The following is a 14,156-nucleotide window of genomic DNA, read 5'->3' as shown; positions in this document are numbered from 1 at the left end:
CAATAAGTAATAAAATTAAATAGAATCTTTGTCTCTTAAAAATTGGTTTGTCAAGGTGAGACCTCATAAACATGTCCTCTCTCCCCTAGTTAAAATCATTAATATGACCCAATGTAAACTAAATAAAAGCTTTCAAGGATTGAAACTCATTATACAAAACTTTTTTTGAGAAAGCATGATTATCCTCACTGGTTCTCTGTTCAATAATCCAATTTGGCCTGCTCTAAACCTACAAAGAAAGAGTACCATCTCATAGTATATTACCACAACCTTGATATTGTGGGCCCTATTAAGCCCCTCTACCATATGTTTTTGAAATTTGAAATTGCTGATTCCATCCAATTTTACCAATTATCAGCAATTGGTAAATGTTTTGCTATTATATATTTGGCTAATATGTTCTGTTCAGTGCCTATTTCAGCAGCTTTCAACTATAATTTGACCTGACTTTTTTTCTTCCCAGCCTTATTGAGATTTAATTGGCATGCAACATTAAGAAGTTCAAGGTGTGCAACATGATGATTTAATAGAGATCTATCTCAAAATGCCTTAACTTCTGTAGGGACATAAATACACTTTTGCAGGCAAGATGTTAAATGCATACATACAAATTTCTCCAAGATCACAGTTAAGGCATTACCTTGATAAGATCTTCTTCTGACTTTCATTTCACACATTCCTTCAGAACATGCATGTACTAAAGAGCTCACAAAAAAGGAGATGAGCCATTGACTCATACATACTGTAAGCCTCTGTTATCTTGGTTAAGTTACTGAAAATTACTTGGTAAACTGAGGCCCTCTTGTCTTTGACACCATCAAGCAACAGCTGTTGATCCTTTCAATACCCACAATATCTTTTAGGCTTTTCTGGGATCTGGAGACATATACTCCACAATTATGTTTTATTTAAGTGATCTTTGGTGTTCCTTGTAAATAAACTCACTTTCAATGGAACTATCCAGCAAAAAACTCTAGAATCTGTCCAAATTGAAATACGACAGGCTCTTTTGATAGTGCTTGAAGGAGTCCTAGCTAAGCCTTCCTTTTAAAGGCTTTTGCAACAACCTCTCATGCCTCCTATAATCTCTCATTGTGGCCATATTTCCTGTGGTTTTCTGATGCAAGAAACTGTCCATCTTTGTCTCATGATATGTGCCATTAGAATGGCAATCATATACTGGGCCATATACTGGACTGTCCTGGAAATAAAAACTCTCATAGACCCTCAGCCTGTGACTGTCCATACATAGCTGCCTATTACACGTTAGATCATGGAATTGGCTCACTATAAGCTCAGCATGGCTACCAAGTCCTCCTTACTATATGATGGGAGACAAACCTGAGCCCTCTACCATATCCCACCTGAAGGAGGAGACGAGCTTCCCTGTATTCAGTCTTGTGCCAAATGCCATCATACCAGAGGATTCCTTGGCCAACCAGGTGACTCTCTGAAACTTAGTAAATAAATAGCAAGGGGAGTTCATGCATTTATGGATGGTGTAGCATCATTGCATGTGATAGAGCTCAGCAAAGAGTTGCTGCTTTTCATCCCTAGCATGTCTCTCATAAAGGATGGGACTAAAGGCCAGCACCAATGAACGCATTTCAGGCAGTCATATTGGCACTGAATGCTCTGGATAACAATAGGCCCCATATGCATATTTTTATGCCTATGGGATATTGCAAATAATCTGGGTGTGGGTCCAGCCAAATGCAGAAAAAAAAAAAAAAACCTTGTCTAAGGTTTCCTCCTTTGTAATAAATATTTTGGGAATCTCTTGCCTGCAGATACTCCAAATATAAATCAAGGTCACAAATGCATCTGCATATACTAAAGCCATAATACAGGGTCTCAGAAAGACACTCCTTATCCTTTTTGGAGTTTCAGACATTACTGATCATGACCGAGACATTCATTTCATTTTTCAGTGAAATGCATAATATTGGGCTCTTGAACACACTATTCAATGGAACTTTTACCTACTTTATGGACTTCAGGCTGCAGGTTTTATAGAACATCATAATGACTTAAGTTCAAATTCAATTGGATGAAACATGGCATATGTAGTAATCAGTAAATATCAGGAGTAAATTATAAGAAAGAATCTGACTCCATAATGTTAACTAGCTGCTGACAGTTTCCCTCTTCCCTCTTCCAATTCTGCCCAATATCTAGGCAGGATGATAAGAAAGCACTCCCTCTTGGCATCAGCAGAAGATTCAAGCCAAGCCAGCCCCTGCCCACACGTGGGAACACTTAACCTGGCCTCATCCCCCAATTCAGTAAAAACCCTAAAATTCCCATTTCCTCATTCTCTCAAGTGATAATGAGCCTGTTTGGGAAGCCTGCTTTAATCTTCTTAGAATAATTTATAAGTAATAAACTATTTCATAGACTCTTGCTCTGTGTGCGGCATCGTGAGTGTCACATGCCAACCAAATTTTGGGTGTGTATCTATTTTGCTTCTGCAGTATAGCACAAAATGCCTACCAAATATAAAGTTGGAGTATTTAAGTCTGTTTTATTAGAACACAGATTGAAAAATTGAGCAATGAAGTAATAGGAGACTTAGAAACAGCCCTATATAATATGTATATGTAATACCTCAAGGATATCATGGTGCAGATCAACATAGACAGGATACTTTTAAATAAATATTCAATACATAGGGTAATCGTACAGAAAAAAATAAAACCTGTCTCAAACCTCATATTATAAATAAAAATAATTTCCAATTAGATTAAAAACTTGGGAACTTTGGGAATGGAAAAACTGGAAAGTATTTAGAGTGTAATATGGTTGGATAAACATGAGAAGACACTCAACTCATTTATAATCAGGTGAATGCAAATGAAAACATATTGAGAGCATTAAATAACCACTAGGTTGGCAAAAATTTAAAAACCTATGAAAATCAAGTGTTGGTAAGATTGAGGAAAAATTATTACTCACATTAACTATTTATTTTATCACATCATTAAAAAAGTTTGCTGAAAAAGTTGAAGGTTCGCATACCCTGTGACCCACCAATTTAATTCCAGTAAAGTTCTACATATATGCAAGAAGACATATGAAAGATTATATGTAAAATATTATATATTGAAACATGTATATGTATATATGTATGCATATGTGTTATATTCCTCTCGTATGCAGAAAAATGTATACATATACATATGCAAAAATGTTCCTTTTGCCACTATTTTTATATGGGAAAAAGTTAGAAGAATTGAAATTTTGTCAACAATAGAAGAGAGAAATTGTGATATATTAGAACATGTAATAAATAGCAATTAAAATGAACAAACTGCAAGTATCCATTCAACATGGATAAATATATAAAATATAATTTTGACCAAAAGAATAAAATTTTCAAGTCAAAAAAGACAAATACTTTATGATTCTGTTTTTAAAATGTGATCAATACATAGATTGAAAAACTAAGAAAAAACGAGAAACTGATAATCATAAAATTTTCTAGGATGCTTACCTGCGGGGAGGAAGTATACTATAATCAGGGAAGGGCACATCAAGGTTTGCAGGGTGCTGGGTATGAAAAAATATATAGGATATGGCTCAGAGTAGGAACTCAATCAGCATGAAATGAATAAACTGACTAGAAAGTTAAAGTGAGGAATGAGTTTGAAAATGAAAAAAAAGAGATTACAAGTGAAAATATAGGTTATATTTAAGTCAGGAAGACAAAATGTAAGATGTTTCAGAATTTAATTTACATGCATAGAGAGATGTCCTTCATCATAGAAATTCTATTGATTGTTTCTACCCATTGACTTTAATATCCTAACCAAAGCTAAATTATGTGGGATGTGATCTTGTTAACTCCAGGTAAGAGATGGCATGATGAAAAAAAGATATTCTAAATAACACCAAATCACAGTTAAAGTTAAGTAAGATCTTATGAGCTCATTGATCATGGCTAGGGCAAAGACAGTTCAAGGATACAGTCATTATTTTTTACCAGAGTCCACTAATTATATAAAAGATAATGATTCCTTATTTCTTGTCATACTTCCTGCAAGGAAAAAAAAGTAATCTTTGAATAGATCAATAAGCAGCACATGGAGCAAATATTCCTCACAGTATTTTCATAATATTTTGTTTCCTATCAGAGCCTGAAAACTTATTTTTACTTGTCTTTCCATTGCCTAATCAAGATATATATGCAAATTTGATTTACTAATTCGAAAATAAAATTTGTATTGAGTCAAATGTTAAAATAGGGCTTTAAGCCCTACAAATGCAAATTGGGCTTTAAGCCTGATTATAAACTTCACTAAAATTATATAGATTATGACATGCCTTGGCCTTCACAACTGTTTTCAGGTACTCTAATATGTTTGTCTTTAATATTGTATTCTCTAATAGGATATCCCTACTGTGATTTTGTTGACAGAATAAATCATCTTTTCTTTTTTCCTTTCAATGGTTGAGAAATGTTAAGATTTATTATGCATGATTGGTTCATTTATGGTTTTTCAGGAGTCCTGATTAAAGGAAACACCTTTGCATTTGATTGAAAATATAAATATATATAGGAAATATGTCCTTTGTAGTAGAGGTAGAAGGTCATTTTAAGGTGGAATGGATGCAAAACTCTGACAAGCCCTGCTGGGGCACACTATGTTCTGTGATGGGTCATTATGTACTGCCATTTATCCAGTTGATAGGAATCACACATGACAAATTTAGGATTAAATTATAAAGACACAACATGAGACCTAGAGCAATCCCTTTTATAAGCAGATGTCTTTAATTTCTTCTTCCTTTATTTTAATGTCAATATTTCAAAGTGACAAAGTTTAATTGAAGTTATATGATAACTTTTAGATATATTTGGGCAATTAAATAGCATAGACTTGAATTTTCATGCTGATGTTGAAGGACTCTATATTTTAAATAAAACATAGTCAAATCAATGGTACAACAAGCCTGCAGTACAAATCATCCATTATCTTGTCTTTTTCTTCTTCCATAAGGCTCCCTATCATCTCTAATTCTTTATTGAAGCCCATACTTGAAAACTAAATGCTACCTTGGGCACTAAAAGCCAGTAAGTGGGAAAAATGTCTTGGAAGAGTGACAAGGTGATTGGCTAACTCAGGTCCAAATTTTTGTCCATTAGAACCCCATTTCACCCTGTCTAGACCCTGCAATCTTGTTTCTAAAATAAACCTAAATATGGTCTCTATATTTGCAGAATCTTGAATTTGTATTACAAGATCTCCTGGCTCTGGCAGCTTGCAATTTACTCAGCAATATAAAATGTTGGAAATCTATTTCTTAACATGTTATTGTAATGAAATATAAGATATAACCAATCAACATATAACAAGTGGAACACATTCTAGCCCTTCTATGAAAAACAAACTTAGTTACAATTGTAAAAAGGAGATGAATAAACTTCCTTAATGCTGCAAATCACAAATATGTGTGCTTTACATTGTACTTGCCTTTTCTTTTGATGGACTCTTGATTTACATATAAAACCTGACCTCAACTTTCAATCTATTCTGCATTCATAATACTGTTTTGATATAGTTCATACTTCATCAAAATTATAACATTTTAACTTGAATTTCTTAATAGACAGATGTGTTTTGTGTTTTGATTAATTTTATTCCCCTTTCTCCCACCCATACTCTTTTCATTATCTATTGCCTTGTTTTGCTTTTCACTCTGAGTTTTATAAATTCCATATTTTGGTTTGCTTTTCTAGCAGCTGTCATCTGCTTCTATTAGCATCAGAAATGGTCCCAAAGACGTAGCATCTAAAAAAAAAAATGTGTATATGGGAGCATTCTCTTTGTTTTGTAAAGGTTAGGTTCTGATCCTTCCCAAAGCTAAATAACCTTTCTGCTAGACTCTTTTTAATAAAGTTATTTTATTGATGAAATTTGAATGTCTTTGGATTCCTGTAACCCTTACAAATTGATAGAAGACACATTTATTAACATTTATTTAATGTCATTAACATTTAAAACATTATATATGGTTATATAAAAATCTATCCATATCTGCTAATTTTATATTTAATGTCTGTTAAATTATTCACAACTAGTATATCCATCAATAATGTCTGACTTTAAATTCTATGACACCTGTGATAGTAGAAATAGAAGACTATTAGGTAATTTCTTGCTATAATGACCCATCCATGACATTTCACTTACAAATCTAAAGTACTGAATGAAAAATAGTCCTTTAAGGCTTTTCAGAGCAGTACTATAATATATAAAAAATGAAAGCACTTTAGAAAATAAGTCTTTAATTCTGCAAAATCAGCACAGACTCAAGAATTAAACTTGAGAAGTTCTGTAGCTGCCAGGGATCATTTCAGGCATCAGAAAACACTGCTTTAATTTTAAACGGAAAGTCATTTAATATTAAAAATTGAGTGATTATAAAATAAATGGAGGAGTTGTATGAGGTTTTAGGTTGGTTCTCCAAGGGCACTCAGAAATATATGCCACAGCTACATGGGAAAGTGAAATCTGAGGGCAATACTAAAATTGATCAGTTTTACACCCCACTACAGCTCCAGTCCAGGTATTGAAAATGAACATCAAATCACCACTATTGAGGCTTCCTCTTGATTCCCATGTAGCCATTGACTGTTCACTAGGAGGCTGAATCCTGTCGTCACCCCGACTACCAGTGTCTTTCTTACCCGTGAAGCTTAAGAGCAAAACACTGCACTAAAAATGAACATGTCCATGAACTGTTTTAGTAACTGCAATAGAAATAGTGGCAGGAAGCAAGCTCCCGAGTTATTTTCACCTTCCAAGTTTTGTGTTCAGCTATCTAATTGGTGGGGATCAATTAGACTCCAGAAACCTAAACAGGGTCTCAAAAGTACAGTTCTCAACTTTCTAATGTTGGAAGCACAGGAGTTCAAACTGGAAGCAAGCCAGAGTGAGAACTTGCAAAAGGACCCAAATGTATATCCGATGTTCAGAGAAGGTAAATGGAAGCTTCTCACAGGATCTTGCTGTTGAACAAATTGATACTGTTTGCTTACAACTAACTGCACCTTACCGTGATTCATACATGATTCATACAAAAGACCCCTTTAGGTTACAAAGCATGCCAATAGATTTTAAAAGCTTTCTATGTGAGATAAACATTGTGAAAACAAAAACAAGATGTGAGTTTCAAGGACACTTGGTTAGTCAACCATTTTAAATAGAACTTATTTTTGTACTAAAAACTATGTGTTTTATACCTAGAACTTAAAAAAAATAAAACAAATTAGATTTATTAGATACCAGTTGTGTATTAAAAATTGTAGCAGGTACTCTAACCTAAGTCATTTCTTACCACAGTGAGAAACAAGGCAGATTTCAAAATTAGCAAAAGAAAAAAAACAGTTACATTTATATGTCAATTATTGAAGTAGTGATGTAAGTATTTTAAAAGCAGTTTTTAAGCCAAAAGTGTGGGGATAGAAAGTATTCTAATTAGATATGGATTGAGGGGATGCTTAGAGAGCATCCCATCTGGAGATTAGAACCAACCTAACAAAAGTAGGAATTAGCCAACTAGAGATCAACATATATCTTTATTACCAAAACTGCTTTTGGTGAACATGATTCAGGTGTGAAATCTTTCTTTTCTTTTGAACACCATGGGGATGCCCAAGGGCCAGGCTGGGTTGTGGTTGGGCTAGTGGAGTGTGGAGTTTCCTAGGAAGGCAAACAAGACATGGGTGAAGCCCCCAGGGTGCACTATATCACCTCAGGTGTGTAGGAGAAATTCAGGTCCTGATGGTGGGGCAGGGGAAGGATAAGCCAGGATGTGCAGAGGGTCAGGGGTGCTCAGGGGATGGCGGAATCAAGCTTGAGGGGCTGCAGCTGAGACCTCCCCTTCCCATGGGCGCCTGACTTCACAGGATCTCAGGAGATCTATGTAAGGTTGGTGGGGGGAGTCCTGAGACAGGAATTACTTGGATGTCCTGGATACTGAAGATTCATATTGCAGACTTGATCTAAGGAGTCTGGTTTGCACCACTGATTGTACAAACCCCAGTGCTCCATGGATGCTTTGTACATCCCACTCCCTATCAGATTAACAGTGCAGAGGCGCCTGGCCTCAGAGGCCTGCCCAGGTGCGGGACAATAGGCTCTGGCCCAAGAACTGTGCATGCCTAAGACCATGAATCATGCTCATCAAATGGATTTGCTAGTCTTTCCTGTCCCATACAGTAGGACCTTAAGGCAGCCATCCAAGTGGAAAGGTTGAGTATGATGGCTTATTTGTACAGGGAAAGAAATGCGTACTCAGCAAATCAAGAACCCAGATCTTACTAATCAGTCAGAAGGCAATAGAGCAACGAATTGAAGGTAAGTTCAATTGAGAGTGGATAAAGTAAGTGGGGCATGAGCTATATGAATTATGGTTTCATCCATAAAGGTATTAACTATGTAGGAAAAGAAGGCTATAATGTGTTGGAAATATTAGCAAGTAAGACAAAACAGTATATCAATTTTATGTAGAATCTAAAAAAAAGTGAATGAATAACAAAATAATAAAAAGCAGAATCAAACCTGTAAATACAAGGAACAAACTGACAGTTGCCAGAGGGTAGAGGGGTAGAGGATGGAGAAAGTGGATGAAGGCTTGTGAAGGAGTGGAGGATACAGGCTTTGTGTTCAGGAATGAAGAAATTACAGGAAAAAAAAAGGTAGAGAATAGGGAATATACCCAATAGTGCTTTAATAGTGTTGGATGGTAACAGATAGGAGCTACACCTGATAGTATAGCATTAATGTATAGAGAAGTGGAATCTCTGTTGTACACCTGAAACTAATACAACATTGAGGTTCAAATATACTCAAGTGAAAAAAAAAACAAAAACGTAAAAGGATAGTATAAGTGAATTTTAAATTGCATAGTTTAAACTATGAAGTATGTGAAATTTCAAGAATGGAAAAATGAATGAAAAATATAATACTGAATTACAATGGAGATAATTTAATGACTCTGCTGTGTTATATGCTTTCTGTATCTTATTCCTGTTATTAAAACTATGATATTTTTCATTTTTATGATAATACAGCAAGAAAGTTTTTTCTATCACCGTTTTCTTTTTTTCAGATGAGGAAACAATAGCAGAAATTGTAAATGAATTGGGAAAGAATATAAAAGGTGATTAGGATTTTGTGTATGGACTCAGATTGCATGGATTTACATCTCAGCTTTGTTATGTATTAATCATGTCCCATTAGGAGAATTAGTTCACCTGTTTAGGCTGCTATTTCCTCATTTCTACAAGGGGCACATAATCACAATATCTCATTAGTTTGTTATGAGGATTAAATTATATAACTCTTAGCACAGTGTCTGGTGAGCAATAACCCCTCAACAGATATTCGTCTTCTTCTTACTATTAACAGAGCTCATAACATAACATCTAATATGCTGAGGCATGTATTGAAGCTGAAGTTTGTATATGCCTAACTACTTTTGCCTACATTGCCATTAACAAAGCTACTTCAGTGTATGCTACATGGTAGGTGGTTAATAAATATTTCTTGAACTGGATTGAACTCAGGAGTCACAGAGAATGTCAATTGAAGGATTCATTCCATGGTATCACCTTTCCCTACATTGTGAACATACCTGAGGGCACCCTCCACATTAGTGTGTCTTGCTCTGATGAGCAGTGTCTCTTTCTGGTTTGCATTGTCTGTCAACAAATAACTCCACATCTGAGAGCAAAGGGAATTAGGAGGAACGAAGTCTGAAGCACAGCAAATGCATGGACATTTTCTTCTATCATAAACTATGAGTTTCTGTGGACAAGTATCTATTATGAAACTTAGTCTTACCCAATTGTGCATTTTGTGCACTTTTTTTGGACTTTTTCTTAAATAGGAAGCTTTGTTAAGCATGCCTCTCTTTTAAAACCCTAAGTTCTGCCCCAAGGCAGGTTTAAATTGCAGCTGTCACATTTACTTCCTTATATGCTGCAAGCTCTATTAAAATGTCTCATAGTATCCTTGCCATACTGCCACAGGCTCAGAGAACTTTGAAGAAAAATGCCAATGAGTTGCCTTCTGTTTAGACAATAGTCCTTAGGCACCATCACTCTTGACTTTGACCATATGTTTTGCCTCTAGCTATCGGTCCTTCTTTAAGACCCCAATGTTTCAATAGCTTACAAGCAGTAGCTCTATTGTGTTGAATAAAACCATAGGTTTATATTTGGTCAAATTATTAATTACTGTCGTTATTTTACACTAGTACCTTAGTGAAGTCACTGATTATTATTCACCTTTCAATTGACAAATACTTTTGAATACCGACCTTGTAGAAGATACTGACTTAGGCTCGGGGAAAGGCAGAGATTAATTTAAGACTCTATTTCTGGTCCAACAAAATGACAGTGTAGCAGGGGAGCGTGAAAAAGATGACTTGATAACTTACCATAAATAGTATTCACAGAATTTTCTCAAGTATTTAATGCTTGCTTTATTGTAAGAAAAGCATTTAATGTAGAAAAATATTGGATATTTTCAGTGAATACCAAGAAGTATAAAAGCAATGTTGTAAAAGATGACGCTACAAAACCAAGTTGGTGCCAAGTTGTAAAGGGCTCTTTTAAAGAGATTCCTATATGAAAAGAACATTGCTAAGAGTTGTCCCGAAAAACTCAAGAGGAGCTTTATTTATTTTTTTTAATTCAGCAGCAACATTTTTCCATCTCTTCATGCATTTACTATTCCATAAATATTAGATGAGCACCTACTAGGTTATGGGTGTATAATGGTGGATATAATAGACTTGGCTCTGCACTTGTGGAATTTATAATCTGGTGGCAGAGAAGAAAAAAACCCAGCAAGATGAAGCAGGAAAATTTTATCTCATCTGCAAGTGGAATATAATTTTTGACCCCTTGTCAGTCTAATAATCAAAAATTCAGAAGTAATGTCTTCATTTTGAGGCCTGGAAATATTGAGAGTATTTCTTAGTGAAATTCTTCCAGAAAGAGCCTAAGAGGTAAGCCTTGGGAATGTCTGAACATTATCATAAGAAACTATGAGTTCTGGTCATGGTGTCAGATGGAACAGGAGAATATTGACAGTTGAGTGCTCTGGGCAACTCTGTGATAGCCCAGGTTGTTGATGAGGTATGAGAGACCTTCATCATGAAATTTCAGCCTACCCAATGCCTGGGTTAATGTAAACTAAATTCCTACTGTTATGGGATTTTTGTTTCTTTATTGCCGGTGGTTCTTGGTCACACTGCTTTGAAGAATGAAGAAGTAGACCAGAAGAGTTGTGGGCAGCAGAGCAAAGTTTATTGAGTGATAGAATAAAGCTCTCAGAGAGGGAGGGGACCTGAGAGTGTTGTCGTTTTGACATTTAAATCTAGGGTTTTTATTAGCTTGTCTGCAGAATTCTCTTGAGCATCCTGAGCATGGGCCCCGTGTGGATTGCCTGCCCAGGTACGTCCATCAGGGCTTTGATCACACACCCCTTTACCTATCAGGTTATTATTCACATATTCTGTGCTGACATCTGGAGACTAATTGTCTCAACTTGTGATAGTGACCAACGTTTTATGGTTAATTGTTTTGTTTCAGGATGTTTTTTTAAAAAGGATTTTATTTATTTATTCATGGAAGACACGGAGAGAGAGGGGCAGAGACACAGGCAGAGGGAGAAGCAGGCTCCATGCAGGGAGCCCGACATGGGACTCGATCCCGGGACTCCAGGATCACACCCTGGGCCGAAGGCAGGTGCTTAACTGCTGAGCCACCCAGGGATCCCTGTTTCAGGATGTTTTGCAAAAGTCCTTTATACAGAGGCTGCTGGACAGGATGCTACTGTGGTCTTGCCTAAGCTGTAAAACAGGATGCTAGTGTGGTTTTGTCTTAGCTGTTCCAGCTCTCTGTTTTCTTGTTGGGGACCCTGGCCCTGACTACCAAAGTGTCCAATTAACCTCGAATTGGAATTATGTACACTATTTATATGCATCATAAGTATTTTGGAATTTGGTTTCTCAACCACACTGGTAGCCTATGCAGCCTCTATGCAGCCTCCTTGGAGACAAGTACTTGTTTGCTAGTTCTTGATTTGCATCATGTTGCAGCTAAAATGGGAGCTGCTTCATGAACTTTAGCTACTTTTCTAAGACACTGGACAGCTAACTTAAAGGATTTATTTATTTTTTCCCCTAAATGACAGGTTTGGGTGTACATTTACTTCAACTTGGAGGAATTCTTTAAAATTGCAACAGCCACAGCCTTCCATGTATTCTCAACTCCACAGATTCTCCTTTCATGTCCTCATTCCACAGATCAGATCCTTTGGGTATGATATTTACCGCTGTTTATATATACTTACTTAGATATTGTAATGTGAGCTCCTAACCCTGTCTTGAGGATACACTATTTCTGGTTAGTGATCCTTGCACCAGTATCTCCAGTTTCACCTTGATTGCCAGTTGAGTTTTTGTGGAGGAATTTGAACACTGTTGAAGCTAAGGATTTGTACTTAGGGAACCAGTAGGTCAGGCAATTTGTTGATTTTTTTTTATATCAACTTTTGAGCCACCTCAAAAATCTGGAGAAAATAATGAATGAATACCAAGAGTGTGCCATGTTCTGTATGTCGTGTACTATATGCCTTGCCTCTTTTGATTTACCTTAGATTCTTTTTTGAAAGGGATTAACAAATGTAAAATCATAGGCATCTGAAGCAATTTCTGGCGGTCATCTGTTTCCTTTTACTTTAACTTTAAAATAGTATATTGTTGAGGCCATTTTACAAACATGGGTTTCTTTGAACCACTGCAAAGCCTGATGTTTGAACATCAAGCGTAGAAAGCTTTTTTAAATCTGTGAACATGTGATGTTTTGACCACAATTCCTCTTTGAAATAACTGCACTTGGTTCATTACCAAAAGATTTCAATTGACACTGTTTAAAAATTCAATTTTATATAAGAATATATATAATTCATGGAGATTTAATTTTGAAGCTGTTATTTTCTCTGCTCTAGTCTCAAGGTTAAAGCTGCTGTTCCCAAGCAGTCTGATTCAATGAATACTGCTGTGTATAGTGTATGGTACGCAGTAGACCAATAAAAACAATCTGATTGATCTATCTCGTTATGGACTTGATGGCTTCCAAAGCACTAGCTATAAAATAAGCTAACTGGAAAATCAAAGCTTTAGTGACCTCAGAGGACTCTTCATCACGTAGTGCAGTTTAAATCATGTTACTTTAAATTTAGATATCACATGCACAACACATTTTATATAACAAACCAGAGAAAACTTGTAAACAGCATTTTATTTTCTACCTTTCCAAGCTGGAACACTGTACTAGTGAATAGCTTTCCAAGTACCAATCTTCTTTAAATGTTTAAGCTTTAGTTTTGGCTAGCTTTTCAGACTCCTGAGCCTTTTTTTTACAGCATTTCTACTCTTTTTTAAAATACTTCCCTCCAAAATCCCCACTAGTTCTCTCTATGAAGCTATCTCCCTCGTCAATTTTATTTAAATGTAAAAATCATAAGTTTAATTCCAAGATTCTAACTTGGCAAAGTGATTGACAGATTTCTTCCCTACTTGTAGCTGAATATCTATAGGCTGGTGAAACAAAGAAAACAATTCAGTGTGGGGAAATGGCTGTGGCTAGTTGGTTATATTTATCAGGAAAGGTGGTAATTAATTGTAACAGCACAAGATAGTTACTAGGTTATTGGTTGGGCCTAGTATACAATTTTTAATGTATCCTCTTTCTCCTTCACAGCATTCTAACCTCCAACATGCAATTCCCTGATGGTAGTCTCTAGATAACTAACAATTGCTCTTGCCTATGTGTGAACAACTGGGTAGCCTTCCCATGCTTAGATGTTCTCATCTTATTGTTCAAAATTATTTTATTATGTACTCCATTTTTAAGGACCACCTTCTCCACCATGAAACTAAATCTATGAGATAGCAATGGATGGTGGTACTTATTCATTAATTTATTTTAAAAAATATATTATGAACCAATCATCACACAAGGTACTGGGATATAGAAAACAAAGATTCACTCCTCTTAAGGAACTTTTAATGTTAAGGGAAATAGAAACAAGTAAATGTTGTGATGACATAGAGGGGATTAGTTACTATAATAG

The sequence above is a fragment of the Canis lupus genome, chromosome 9, assembly GCF_048164855.1.
Source record: "Canis lupus baileyi chromosome 9, mCanLup2.hap1, whole genome shotgun sequence".
NCBI lineage: Eukaryota > Metazoa > Chordata > Mammalia > Carnivora > Canidae > Canis > Canis lupus.
The sequence above is the reverse complement of the archived record's forward strand: the minus strand, read 5'-3'. Positions refer to the sequence as shown.